Source organism: Equus asinus, chromosome 30, assembly GCF_041296235.1.
Source record: "Equus asinus isolate D_3611 breed Donkey chromosome 30, EquAss-T2T_v2, whole genome shotgun sequence".
In the NCBI taxonomy this organism is placed as follows: domain Eukaryota; kingdom Metazoa; phylum Chordata; class Mammalia; order Perissodactyla; family Equidae; genus Equus; species Equus asinus.
In genome coordinates, this window is record NC_091819.1 from 26,995,889 (window position 1) to 27,011,414 (window position 15,526).

The 15,526-nt window shown below is 43.6% G+C and overlaps 1 protein-coding gene across 2 annotated transcripts in view; it reads right to left on the reverse strand.

Annotated features, from left to right (window-relative positions):
- OPN3 (opsin 3) overlaps positions 1-15,526 on the reverse strand; it is a 42,074-nt gene that overhangs the window by 11,198 nt on the left and 15,350 nt on the right. The gene's annotated exons all lie outside the window — the stretch shown is intronic.

A 15,526-nucleotide genomic window follows, 5' to 3' on the forward strand; every position in this document is an offset into this window, starting at 1 on the left:
GTGAGTGTCTCTTTTGGTTTTGCCTTCTCTCAGCTGTGTGTGACTCAGCCGTTAGAGATTAAGTCAGGGTGGGTTCCACCAGTGTGAACTGCTCAAAGTTACAGTAAGCTATGCAGAGGCTGCCCTACCCTACCTGCTAGCAGGGGACACTGTTTACATGCAAGGACTGCTGCCGAGGGAGCGAAGGCTTCCACGCGCCCACAGTCTTCACTTATGCCTCTAGTCCACAACGAATACACTTTAACAAGATTATTCATTTATTTCTCCGCCTTTCCCCAGAGACTGATTTATTCACTCAACAAGCTCCTATTGAGTACCTACCGTGTGGCAGGCACTGTGCCAACACCAGAACTTCAAAGACGATGGGGACCCAGAACTGCGTACTGGAGCAAGGGGGCCGTTAAAGGGTCTAAAAATGATGAGGGGATTCAGAGATGCCAGGACTCAGAGGATGTGAAGAAGAGATAAGTTTAGAAAGAGCAGATGAGGCGATACTGAGAAAGGTTTTTAAATTTTTGCTAAGGTTTTTTATTTGTCTCTTTTTTGTTTTTAAAAGCTTCTCCTGTATAAAATAGTAAATTATAAATCTGTTACTGTGTCATGCTTTTTAAGTATTAATGTGACAGCAGTACCTCCTTTTCCTCCTTCCTTTTTTCCTCTGAAAACACACTCATTCTAGCAGTAGTATAGAACTCGAAACACAGTCCAGTGCACAGAGCCCAGCTTGCAGGCTACTGCAATCATCCAGGCAAGATATGAGGGGGATGAACAGCAAAGCCTGGATTCCAGAGATATTTAGCAATTAACATCAGTGGAGTTTGTCAGCTAAGTGAACATGAAGATTGAGGGAGAGAGAGGGGTCAAGAATAACTGGGAGATTTCTAAACTGAGGATGAGGAGAAAGTGATCACATTAACACAGATAAAACTCACAAGGTGTGTGAGCAGATATGAGGAAGAAAACGAAATAGTCAGCTCCCTATAACATACTGGAATAAATATTTGTTGAATGAGTGGATTGAGAGAGGTGTAGACAAAGTGGCTCTATGGAGAATGGAAGGCAGACTGGTTTTGTGAGGAGTTCGGGGTGTGGAGGGCAGGTTTTCAGGAGGCCTGGACTGAGTCCCAGCTCTCTACGCGTCAGCTCTGTGACTTCAGCAACTCAAACAATCACTTCAGACTTTAGGTTTTGTTTTCATAAAACTGAAAATCCCCTCCCATTATAACATTTTCTGACTATAATTATAAAAGCGTGAAATGAAGAGGTCCTAGATACAGAAAGCAAGTGGCAGAACACAGCTAAATTCATTTACACCGTGACAGGTTTCTGGAGCGGGCATCATTCTCAGCGTCGGATCACGCGGCATTCAGTAAATGTTTGTTGAATAAATGAGTGAACGTTTAGTAAATACGTAAGTGACTGGAGGAAGATTGGGTTTTGGAGCATGGTAGAAGGAACTATTTCAGAAAGCAGTGATAGAACAGCAAACAATGGACTTAAATGCAGATTATATTGAGTAATTCAGGAGACAAGGAAAATAGCAAGTTAGGTGTGCTGTCTTTAGAACTAAGAACCTATTTTCACTTTATTAAATTTTTACCTAAGGAGCGATATTATCTTCTCTTTAACCGATTACATTCCTTGAAGAAAATCTAAAAACCTAAAGATAGTGACAAAATAAGTTGACTCTAATGAAATACTCTTGGTTTTATTCAGTTTACAAACTTTCTTATTAAACATAAAGTATTTAATTATACAGTTGCCTTGAAATGTTAAAATGTAGCTTGGCCTTCAACTTTTAGTTAATTTACCTTAAATCTGATTTAGTCCTACATGGGCAAGAAAACTTGCTGCAAATAATTGCACTATGTTGTAGATCCGCAAATGAGTTCTTCTGGCTAAAGCAACAAGCTGGTTAAGGCCAACCCTCGTTTACATATTCACCCAGCCATTCTTCATGAACTACTTTTGCTTACCCACACATCTCAATCGTGTGCTAGAAAACAGGTACAAGGAGGTGAGCGAAACAAGTGCCTTGTGGAACTTACGGACCAGCAGGTGGAGAGACAGTAATAAAAACATCAAGCAAGGCAGTTAGGGAAGTGCCATGAAGCAGAGCGACCATCAGAGATGGAGAGAAACAGGCTGCAAGGTGTGAGAGTGTGAGGAGATGTGGTGGGGTTGACAGGGTGTCAGGAGAATCCCCCCTGCGCTCAGGGCTGAACTATGAAACCCCAGCTTTGTGACACGTCAGGGTGTGGAGCTCAGTGCATTTTTCCTTCTTGTTATTTAGGTGAAAGAGGAAAGAGATTCTAAAAGTCTAATATAGTTTTTGACCACGCCTGTGTCTTAGCAAGCACGAGGAGCCTCAGGCCCTGAATTCAGCTGCCAGTACAAAGTACCACAACCAGTTAGTACAGACCCGGGGACAGCAAACTGCATTTCTTGGCCCTCTGACTGCATGAGGACAGAGAGAGCAGGCTCAGTCAGACCGACTTATCTTCCAGGGGACACATTTGAATGGATCTAAACCACATCCCTTTCTTACAAACTATATATTAGCCTTTTTTTCTTTCTCAATAACACTTTACTTACTAATGAATTTTAGTCCTGAGTCAAAATTATTTGCTGTGTTCTAATTGATTCCTGGGACAAACGCCAGGAAGACAAGAATGAAGGGACTCTCTTACAACTACTTTACCCATACATTTTGACTGATTGAGTGTCAGGCCCCATGATAATCACTCCACAGATGGTGTCCCTCTTTTCGGAAAAAGAAGTCTGTGGCTCAGAAGGGCTAAGGAACCAGTAGGTGGTGGAGACAGTGCTGAGAACCCACGACTGGCTCCAAAACCCATGATTTTGCCTTATACCACCTGTTGGCGCTACAGGGCGACTTCTCCTCCCCACAAATCCTACTAGGGGAAGCGCGATGTCCCCACTCTCCCTGCAAAGCTGCAGACTGACCATGTATGGATTAAGTGCCTCTCGCTGTGCTGAGGTCTTATAGGAGAAACCACAGACATGTGGTCCCTACCCTCGAGGGACTACAATAGTGTGTCTTCTTATAAAGCCAAGACTAACTATACACAACATTCCAGGGCAATGTAAGATGACAGGAAATCATATGTTAAGTTTACGGTGCAACCAAAAACCAGAAAAAGCAAAATCCCAGCAGATGGTGTTGGAGGATGGTTTCACGAAGAGGTGAAACAAGCTGGGTCTTTAAAAGACGGAAAAGGTGTCAAGGAACGAGGAACAGAAAGGATCAGGGCGGGCATTTCTGGCTGGCAGAACTTCTACAAAGGCAAAGTGATCCTCCTCGAATTCTTGCCAGAGGGCTTTAGACCGCAGACGCAGACGTGCGGGGAGGGGAAAGGGCGGCTGGCTCCACCAGGGCCGGTGCGGATCCCACCGCGCCTTTTGGGGCGGCCGTGGGCCACAGCAGGGATCGGCAATAGTTTTTCCAGGGTTTTCCCCAATAGAATTCTGGAAAACTGCATGCACTCTCATATATTTAAAAAGCTACATCTGAATTTTTGTCACTTTAAGGAGTTGTGTAAAGTAAATATAAACATTTTAAAATAAAACTATTACCTTACTCTTTTAAATATTTCCAGTGATTCATAAACATGTTAGTGGTTCCATATACATATCTATGTCTATATCTTTGTGTATATATACACACAAACACATATATATCTATACAAACACACATATACGTATCTATACAAACACGGATATATAGGGAGAGCTACATAGCAATGATCAGTCACTTAAAATTACATTCCATTCCACTTTCCCCCTAAAAATTTTATTCCAGTGTAGTATACTGGTATGGCTGAAAGATTTTAAATTATTTGCCTTATTCTTTTCTGCAACAGAAATGTATTCAGAAATTGAAAATTTTAAATTTCCTTGACAGGAAGGCTCTAAGGTTAACAAATTGACTTTTGGATTGACTTATCAACACAATTTCTACTAGTACACAATTGACCAAAATATTTTGTTAAATATTAAAAATAAAAAATTTAATTAGATATAAATCTCTTAAAGTGATCAGTACAGCCTTCCTTCTCTGTGAAGAATCTATCTATCCATGGGTTCCTATTTTCAATGCTAGCATGAGGCAGGATAAATTCTCCTCCTATGTTTCCTGTTTTAAAGTTAAAGAGAGATTTCTGGATCACATATGAATCCAGACGGCAGTGGAAGGAGTTTTGTTGTAGTCAATACTTATTGATTTTAAGAACATTCCTTCTGAATTCAGTTACTTGAACTCTTCCAAATATGCCAAAAATCACAGAGCATTTATTGCCAAAATTCATTTTTAATGATCTACCAACAACTCAATTTTTTTTTCTGTAAAGATTGGCACCTGTGCTAACATCTGTTGCCATTTTTTTTTTTTTGCTTCTCCCCAAAGCCCCCCGGTACATAGTTGTATATCCTAGTTGTGAGTGTCTCTGGTTGTGCCATGTGGGATGCCGCCTCAGTATAGCCTGACGAGCAGTGCCATGTCCGGGCCCAGGATCCAAACCAGTGAAACCCTGGGCTGCCAAAGCGGAGCGCGCGAACTCAACCACGCGGCCACGGGGCCGGCCCCTCAGAAGTCAATTTTATGAAAAGTGAATAATTGGAAACCAGCTGAGTGGTCCCTCGCTTCCTCGAGATCTTCACCACTACTTTCAACTGCCCCTTTCTGGGCCGTCCTGGAGTCTCTCCCGTCTCCCCGCACGGGTGACTCTCCGCAGTAAGAATTTATCTGGGCAGGGGAGGGGTTTGCCTTGCTGGGTAGTGGGAGAAGGGTGCCTGAGGAAGTGCCGGATAGCAGGTAGCTGATTTCCAGGAAAGAATACAAACGGAAGTTGAGGATTTAGAAATTGATTCTTGTAAAATTGTCCTTGCGTAGGCATTAGAAAGAGGTTACGTACCCTAGCAGTACGCATGCTCCAATTTGAAGACAGCAGTCGGTGAAATCTAATCTCAACGGCATACTATGGAGACTGCTTAATCTTGTTGCACCGCTTACATTAGGGTCAGACACCAGGCCTCAAACTGCCAGCCACATTCAAAGCTGGCTGCTTTCATACTGCGGTTCCCTCTGCCTGAAATGCTGGCTAAGACCTCACAGTCTGGAGGAGGAGACACGTAACATGTAAACAAATAATTACAGGAGTGTGATAAGTGCTAAAACAGAGCTGTGTCTGGGGAGCTAGAGAATGCAATAAAGGATGGACACACCTCTCCCCAGGGAAATCCCAAGGGCAGGTTTAAGAGAAAGCAATATTTGAATTGATGAATGGGAGGGAGTTATCAAGTTGACAAGAGTAAGGATATTTCAAGGCCAAGGATACTGTGTCGACAAAAGCATGGAAGTGAAAGAGATGTGCAAGCGTTAACTCCACGCCTTAATCTGAATCAAGTACAGTTGTTTGTGACATAACATGATGATTATGCATTTATTTTACAACATTTACCAAGAAGCATATATCATGCACATACAATATACCAGGCATTGAAGAATAAAGATGAATTATAATAAACAGAGAGGTAAATAATTATGAAACAATGTGATAAGTTCTCTAATAGAAGAATGTTTTTGAGGCCAAAGTCCTGGATTCAGTTTCAATTTCTATACATAATTACCATGACTCTTGGAAAATTAATTAACATCTCTGAACCTCAACTTGCTCACCAATAAAATAGGAATAACTGTACCAAAATGCTGTCTCATTGTGTGTGTATGTGTGTGTGGCGGTGGGGGGGGGGGGGGGTGTATTAAATGAGAATATGAATGCATTTAGTAAAATGGTAATATGTAAGCCATTATTATTATTGAATAGTTGATTGTCTGGGAGCAAACTGCTTTAGGGGGTGGAAAGTTGGCAAACGGCACAAGAGTGGGTAGGACTCTGGAGTTTAAATATGGGAGTCTAGCTATATAACAACAAGTACAAATACTGAAGAAAGTCATTTTCCCCCTTTGGCCACTAGGTGTCCGCATTGAATAGCTTATTAATAGTTCAATGGTCTAGACTCTGGGTAAGCAAGTTTACACTAAATAGAATAAGGGCTTAGAACAGGTACAGCTTGGACCACAGTCCAGATCTGTTCATCCTTATGTGTCAGATAAAACAGTTAATATGACATGGTCCCTGCCTTCAAGGAGCTCACACTCCAGAGAGGGGGGTATAGGGAGAAACTCCAAGTCTGAAAGGAAGAGAAATATCCAATTCAGAAGCAGGCCTTCTCTGGGAAGCAAGCGCCACCTGAGTGAGTGAATATTAAGTACATTTTAACCAGGCAAATAAGGAGGGGCTGGGGGAAAAGACTGTCACTGCTATCCCAGGAAGAGGGAACAGATTATGTGAACACTTGGAGACCCGACAGAGCTTGCACCGTTTGGGTTCTTGCAAATAATTCAATATGACAGATGCCGAGTTCTAAGAAGACAGAAGACTAGGGCTCTCCCAGGAGACCCTTACATGCCAGGCGAGGAGTCTGGAATGTATTCCCAGAGCTCTGAGGAACCATTAACATGTTTTTGTTCTCTTGTATCGCTGTACAATTCTAGAGAATTTTCTTTTCTTTTCTTTTGGTTTTGCTTTTGCAGGTTTTCCTTATGGAAAGCTCTCTCTGGCTGCATTATGGAAAAAGGATTGTGGGGAGGGACAAGTCTGTAATTGACAAAGCTACTGGAGAAATGCAATTAGGGTGATGAGGAACAGAACTAATGCAGAGACAGTGGGGAAAGCGAGATGAGGACGGTGCAGTAAATTTCAGGGACGTGAATCTTTGTAGGATGTGGAAATGAATGAAGAAGAATCAAAGGGAATCTTGGGTTACTGGCTTGGGGAATGAATGGATTGTGCTGCACTGAGCTGGAAAGCATATGGAAGAGAAATAGTTTTGAGAGGGAAGGTCATTAGGGGATAATGAGCTTCACTGTGATTCTCTAGGCGATTTTTAACAAATCACTCAATGGTCTGTGTTTCAAATTCTCTATCTATAAAATGAGGCAACTGTATAACCCAGCCCATGGCAGGCAAAACCTTACAGACCAAACAGTAAAATCTCCAAACTAAGTGGGTATACTCAACTTTTTTTCAAGATGGAGACTTTTAAAGGAAATTAGAAATGACCATCTTCATTGGGATAATATTCCCAGCTACCGGAATGAGCAATTTCCATTTGATGAGTAAGAGCAGTTCTCTCAAACATCAAAATGTTGGTTGGTTTTTAGTATACATATTTTAGGCATTTACCAGATGGTTATTAGGCAGGAAATTAGTTCTAGTTAGTGATCCCTTCCTTCATATCTGCTTATCTCCCTTTATCAAATACCATTTTTCAATTATTTGCTCTAAAAACAAATTTAATATTTTTCATGTTTAGTATACCTAGACTCAGTTCCACAGGAAACCCAGTACAGCATGAAAGTTAAAACTCTCTCCGTGGATTAAAAAATTATGATTTTAGGTAAGCATCTTAAACAGAGATTTATTTTTTATGGCCATGTGGAAATGTAGCCATCAAGTGCTGTTGTGCATTAAGAACTGGGAGCTCCCTTAACAAAAGGGCCAATGAATCCCCAGAAGAGAGGGAGTCAACATGGCGGTCCTCAGGATGTCGTCTGTGGGCTAGTTTCTCACAGTCTAAGATGTCCGTACCGTCATCTCATGGTATTTCATATATGTCAAAAAGGGAGTGTATTTTTTCCCCATTAAATCTAGTGACTTTGTAGAGGGGAGGCAGGGGCAAACGGTTGTTGATGCCGTTGGTAAGATACAGGAGACTCTGCTGTGTGCATCCCCTCCTCCAAGGTGACCTTGGGCATCTGCACAGTAGCTGGGAAGTCACTCCAGTCATCTCCCCTCTGTCACCTTTGATTCTTCCAATATCAGCGTCCCTTGGTCTCTGACTACTCTGGCTTCAGACTGGGCTCCTTGTTTTTTCACAGCCCCCTTTGGACAGATAACCCAATTTTAGACTGTTGCCTTCCCTCTGATTTAGGGTTTGTTTTTGTTTTTCTCTTGATAGTTGCTTAACTCCATGTAGCATAACCAGGGGAAAGCAGTGTCGTATCTTGGGACAGGGTCTCCTTGGAACTCACTCCACACTCACGTGCCTGCTTGTCAGGGGAGGATATGGAACAGGATAGTTAACAATGGGGAAAATACGGATAATTATCACACTAAGGGGCCCAAGAAATATCCATAGTGACTAGAGTCCACAGGTCTGGGGTGAAAGGACAGTATGCATACAAAATAACTTCTCTGTGGCATTACTTAAGGACCGAAGAGAGACAAACATAAGCACAGTGGGACCAAATTCTGGAAAATGGCCATATGGAAGCGCTTACCAGGAACTGAGATATTGCAAATTCTAATCCTACTTCATCTGTGCTCATAGAATGGGAGTCATTCCACAGGAAAAATGGGAGGCACACACTGCGTTTTCACCACTTCATCAAAACCATTTCCGAACACAGCACTCTAGATCTTCTGATCATTCACCGCAGTGGACTCAAGAAAACTGCGCCAGAGACGCTCTTCCAGCAGGACCTCCACCCGGATCCACTTTAGGAACATGTTTACTTTAATTTCCCCTCTCCTCTCTCTCCGCTATGTATTTTCATTTAAAGCCAGCAGAAGGCTTTTCTCTTCAAATATTTCTAATTCATCTCTGTGCTTCACACCACTCCCATTATTCTAGCGCAGGCTCACATCCCACAGACGATTGCCCTGACCTACCCCTCATTGATTTTTTCATTGTCTGGCCTCTGCCATCCTCTTGTGCACCAAATACCTTTTTGAGACTGGACTCAGTTTAGGTGCCTTCCTAGATCTTCTCGGCCCAGCTCACAAGCCTCGCCTCCCAACCATGGGCCTGGACCATTTGCCTTGCTTCCAGCAATGGCGGTTCCATGACTATAGCCACAAAGCTCCAGCTGCTGCCGCTGTAACCACCACAGACCTTCTCACAGTACCAGCCTGCACCTTCGCCCTCACTGGACTGGACCCCTGGAGGCTCTGGCCTCCTAGCTGCTGCCTGGACCTGGCTGACCCAACCCAGAAGCAAGGGGACATTAATACCTCGTAGCACAGACTTGGATCAATGTGAGTCAGGAGGCAGGAAGGAACCAGAGATTAAACTGCTTGCACTCCCCTCCCTCTCCATGGGGTGTTTCAAGATACACTAGTTTCACACAGCCTCTCTGAAGATGTCCAGCAGGAATAGAGCAATTGGCTGTGTTTTGTGAAGCTCTGGCCAGCTCAGTGGCGCATCATCTCATATTTGACTTCCTTTCTCCCCTGCCTCTTCCTCTACTCTCTCACTCCTGATTCCCTGGGAATATACTTCCCAATAAATCTTAAGTCCACATGCTTTGCCTTAGGCATTACTTGGGGTGGGGGACACTTGTGGTAAGATAATCATCTTATTACTTTCATGAGGTCCTCTCCAGCTGGCATAATGACCTGCAAAGCTCCCTTTGCTTATTACCATGTCTGCTTTCAATGAACTCTGCATATTACTTCCACTGCCTAGTTAACTTTCTCTTTCACCATTTTCAACTTCCTTAGAGCATGCCACACGCTGCTCAGACAACACACACAGACTAAACCATCATAGCCACTGTTTACTACTTCCTATATTTGGACGCAATTCTATTACTCATGTCTTATGTCCCCAATTAAATTATAAACACCTAAGAGATAGGGCCCATGTCTTTTGTATCTTGGCATCCTCCTTGGCACCTGGAATAGTTAGCGAGGGGTTTTTATATATTTGCTGATGATAAAAGTTATTCGCACATGACCATATTTCTTCTCAAATAAAGAGTAAAAATCCTGGAGTAAACTTGGTCATCCTTGTAATTAACCAAACACTAAGGCAAAATGATGCTTAGAAATAGTCACAGTCTGACTTCACTGAAAAGGAAAAACGTTCCTAATAGAAAGTAGCAATACATACAGGTTAGGAGAACATAAAACAAGCCAATTTCCTGCCCTTTTTCCTAAGGTGTCCCTTTTTCAACTCAAAACACTATTTGACAGTCATCACATGATAATTTTTGATGATTAATAAGACCCTATAAAACATTCATTTCTATGGATGATATGAAGTCAAATGGTATTCCTATTAATTTGTCACCCCTTGTTCTCCACTCACAATAAGAAGTCAGAATACCTTATTTCAAGTGGTATTTCAGAATTTTCAAAATGCTGCCCCCTGTGCTTTTCTCGTCAGCTCTTCACAGACACGTGAGGCAGGAGAAGCTCACTGTGCCCATCTACTAAGAGTGTGCGGAAAGGGGCCGAGGTTCATGATTGGAGGGCCACTCACATCTTCTCTCTGCTAGTCCAGCCTCTATCTGAACTCCCCCTGGGAAGATCTGATGAAGTGAGTTGGTTGGGATCAATGAATAAGCTTGAGGACTTTTTAATTCTATGAAAAAATCCAACATATGAATAAATTATGGGATAGCCATGTGACCCCACACCTGCAATGACAGTTCTAGTTTCTAAGTGTTCCTTCCTGGATTTCCAACCTGGCACCAAGTGAAGAAAATCTGAGCTAGCCCAGAAGAGCAAATTAGAAATGCAAGGGAACCTCGGAGGTACCAAATTAGATTTTAATTTAGGCATTTATAATTTAGAAAGCTCTCAAAGGAGCTCAGGGTTTCGGCTTTACAGCAGCCGGTAACACACTGGTCCCATTTTAAATTACCTTCTATACCACGCTGCTGACTCAGGGGAGAGAAGTGAAATACAGCAAGAGGGCCCGTGCCACTTTTCTCTCAAGGAGTACAGTACACTCAGCTGTAATTCTGTGTGTGTGTAAGCACCCAGTCAATTAAAAAATGTGATACGAGATACCTCAGGGCCACAAAAAGAGAATGGGAAAGAAGATAAGCTCATCAGAATGCGTTAAAGAAAAACCTACTTGCTACATCCTGGGCAGGGCAATCCTGGGACAAAATGCTTCAGGTTTAAAATATATGTTGGTGACGTGGTAGCACATAAAGTAGCGCCCATCCTGGTGACTAGTGCGGGACAGTTTGGATAGGCAAGAAAAGATCATTTCCTTGAAAGTCTTAGTCTTCCTGAGCTGAGAATGCCAAACGGAGGAGAGCTGGAGGAAAGCTGGAGGTGGGGAAGGAAGCTTTACAAATAGAAAGTATTTTGCCCAAGGCCACAAAGCAAAGCCAGCAGGTGTCAGAGCAGGATGGACTTCCAGAACCATTTGTATGCCACTGTCTCGAGCTTCTCTCCCAGATTCCCAAACTGGGCTTCATATAGATTTGACTCTCACCCTTGATGTTCAGCTTAAAACCCTCTGGATCTGAGCAGCAAGTCTCTCTTCCCTGGTAGGAATAGTGATTCCAAATGCCAGCTCTTGAAACAGCTACAAATATATCTCCTGGGGCGGTTGTATAAAATGCCGACTGCAAGGCTCTCCCATTGAAGATTCTGCTTCAGCAGCTCTGGGGCGGAGCCTGAGGATCTGTTTAAGAGATTTCCCTGAAGATTCTGACTTTCAGAACAAATGGTCCATCTAGATTAAACCCAAATCTCCTTTAATATCATCTCTCTGTGACTGTTTGCTCATTTCCCAGGTTTTCCTCCACAGACGCAGTCACCAATGGAGGAACACAAGAAACTGGGATGTCTCTGAATCCTTCAGTTTAGTCTACCCCAGGAGATGCAGTGCGGATCTCTTCTGATGCTGTCCCCTGCGTCCATGGCAGTCAGCCTGGAGAGACGGCCCTTTCATCCCTCTGACACAGACCCCTCAGGCCTCCCACGCCTGTACCAGCCCCTGAAGTCTTTCCATCAAGCTCTCCAGCCTCCAGCAGAGCACCAGCGTCACCAGCTGTGTCTCTATGTCCAGGCAGGAGGACAGGATGCGAAATAAATTACAGACCTCTGTATTCCATGGAATGATTCTCTTTCATGAGAAAAGAATTTCTATATATCTTAGTTTCAGAGTTCAAGGTTTTCCTCTTTCCTTACACTATTTTGCTTACCTGCCTTTTGATTCACTTATCATTACTCTTTGGCATCCTTCATCCTGTCTAAGAATTCTTCTACATCTTTAGAAACAGAGAAGAGAGAGAGAGACCTCAAGCCCACAGCAGAGACCAGTTCTCTGTTTTCTCAGCTCTAATAGGTCCACCCCAGGCCAGGAAACACACACCCAGCAACCTGGGGCTCCTGTGCCTTTTGTTTGCACTCTTTTGTTCCTTAGACATCTTCTATCTCAACACTCCCACATCTCTTGGCATTTGAAAATTTTCAGGAAAACTTTCCAGTAGCGTCATTCTGGGTTCTAAAACTTGCTTGCCTTTCTCCCTGCCTGCCGCTCAGGGGCCACACATTAGGGGTTTGTAAATTGTCCCCTCAGGAGAGGACCTGGACAGAACCATTCATTTGAGTTAGCATTTCACAAAACAGAGCTCCTCAGGGATGCCAAACGCTGTGTCACACACCAAGCTCCAGCTCTGAGGAAGGGGGACCTTGTCTAGTTTATATGGACAGGTCTAATTTTCATAATGTTGTACTCATCTCTAGCTTTTATTCCTCTCTACCTATTCCCTTGTATTTTTCAATTGTTGCTTCTTATATTCCAATAAGCCATCATAACGCCATGTTTTATAGAACCAGGTGCAACATATCAGGAGATGGCTGAAGGTGGTATCATTTGAAAAGGAGCTTTTATAAATCTAATGAAACGGCCTTGTACATGTGAAGCTCGCCCTGGCCTAGCCCACTGCGGAGACTCCAGAACCCAGTAGTACATGAGAAGCCTTGCTGGGAGACATCAGCCGTTTCACCAAGAAAAGGGAGAGTGAAGGCTAATGTGACTTCCTCTGGAATTTCCTCGTATTGTGGACAGCAGAGTGAAGCCTGGATGCATAAGAAACTGAAGGTATACTCAAGGTAAATAAGACAAAATTGTTCCAGAACAAATCATAGCTTAGGAGCCGGCAGTCATCACGCTAGGAGTGTCTAAATCTTCCTTACGTGGTCAAGTGGCTCCAACACACATGCCCTGAGCTTAGTGGTGGGGCAGGAAAGTTGTAGGAGATGGTCCTTGATGCAAAGGGGAAAAGGCAACAGAGAAAGACAAGCTGAAATACAAAATTTGTATTTGAAATGCCAAACGAGACATATAGACCAAAGCTCTCTTGGGAGCTCCGAGAGAGGAAGATGACAAGGACCGGGAACCGCGAGCGCCTTATACAAAGGAGAGGCACTGAGGATACTGAAAGACATCCATTTGAAAATTCACCCGACATACACCACAGCCACCAATTCCAGATTTACTTACACCCTAGAGCAGTCCGGGCCAGCAGAGAGAGGATGTGAGCCACATGTGTTAGCTAAATTTTTCTAGTAGCTACATTTTAAAAAGTAAAAAGAAACAGATAAAAATGACTTTAATAACATCTTATCTAACCCAATATATTTAAAATATTATCATCTCAATTTGGAATCAACATAAAATTATTGAGATATTTTACACACTTTTTCTCATACTAAATCTTCAAAATATGGTGTGTATTTCACGCTTACATCTCAATGTAGACTAGAAAGGGTGGTCACAAGTCAAGGGACATTTGGGAGTGTTGGCTAGACTGCGCACTGACGGGAATTATCCGGGAGGGAGAGAGCAGACTGGATGAGAGCAGCAATGGCCAAGGAAGCACTCCATTCCCCGCCCACCTGTGGGATGTGAGTTCAATTTCGCATCTTCGCTGCGGGCGAGCCTTGCGGAGCTAAGGGTCTCCTAGGAGAATGAGAAGCAGCAGTGATACTCAGTGGGCAACCTACTCAACCTCCTGGCTGTGTACGGGTGTGCTGACAGTTTAGCTGAGCTACTCCACAGTATTGCTGCCTCGGCATCCATTTAGTTTGGCCCAGCAGCCTGCAGGACCTTAAACTGACACCAGACCCCATGCAAGCGCACACCCTAGCCAGCAGCCTCGAGTCACGGCAAATGTATGTTCCTGATGTGACTTCCACAACAGCCCTCGTGTCCACAGCTGCCCTGCCTCCCAGGGCCTTCCCCTTGCGCCCCATAGGTAGTGTACCAAGCCCCGCTCTTTGGGTTTGAATTGACCAATCAGCCTCAGCCCAGGAACCCCAAAGCACTCCAATTGTGGACCCTAATAAAGCCATGTGTCCTAGATCCTGCCTCTCTCTGTCTGTACTCTCCCCTGACCTCCCCGTGTGACCCCTCGAGGCATGCCAGGTACTTCCTCCAGAATCTGTGAGTAATAGACTCTATTTCAACTTCTTTTGTGATCTGTTGGTAAATTGGGATTCAGCATCCAGCACTCTGTGCTCCACTTAACAAACGTTAATCTAACAAAATCCTAACAGGGCATTAGGGGGAAATCAGCTTCTGCTTGGAGGTGGGAAATCAGGGTCCTTGGGGGCAGCCAGTAAGTACTTTTACTTACTAAGGAAAAGTGAGGGAGTAGAGGAACTGTTCAGAGAAGAAGTTGGAGATAGAGGGAGGGAGGCTCTGAGCACACACTGGGGGAGTTCAGGACGGGACCAGATCAAGAGACAGACTCAACCGTGGAGAGGTGGTCTGTCACGGCTGACTGGCGACGACTTCCCTTTCGGCAACAATTGACCCCAGCAGGGATGTGAGGCGGGATGGGATTTGCTCTGATTATCTTTTGAGGGGACAGGAGGAGGCAAAGAGTGTTTCCAGGGTCTGGGTCCTGATGGCTGCTTGGTGGAATGCTGATTTCTGGAAGAGGTGCTCTCAGATGGCACACTGCAGGTCTGTGGATTCCTTTTGATTTCTCACATTCTAACAGTGCCATGAGGAGAGACAGTGTGCCTAGCCATCAAGGGCACTACGTTCAGTTCCGTACCCTCCACTTTTTATGTGACCTTCAACAAGCTAATCCTTTGGTGCTTTAATTTTCTTAACTGTAAAATGGGCCGACTAGTATCTAACTACCTCACAGAGTTGCGATGAAGATTAAGAGAAAATTAATGTGCATAAAGCAGTTGTAACAGCACCTGGCATATGGTACACACCTAATAAGTGTTAGCCACAAACACTGTAATCCATGAGCTATCTGTTTACATACGTCCATGATTACCTCCTTAGGATAAATTCTTGACAATGTAATTGTTAGACAGGAAGGTTGTACAAAATTTTGACGCTTTCAATACAACCTGCCAAAATACTCACCAGAAGATAAATTAAATCGCCACCACCACATCACCACATACTTGTTTTACTCCCTTATTTATGTAGCAATGCATGACAACTTACCACCTACCCAGTAGGAATTACAGTCGCCCTCTGGAATTTCTGCTCTAGAATTTCATCAATCGATAAATCAATCAATTCCTAAGACATTAGTTTACCTAACCTCTTTGCAATATCAACACTTCAGGCCAGGCTCTTTTTGAAATTCCCCTTGGACCTATAACGTCTCTCCTACCTCGTCTCCTATTTCTACACCAGCTTTTTTCTTTATGGAGAAAGG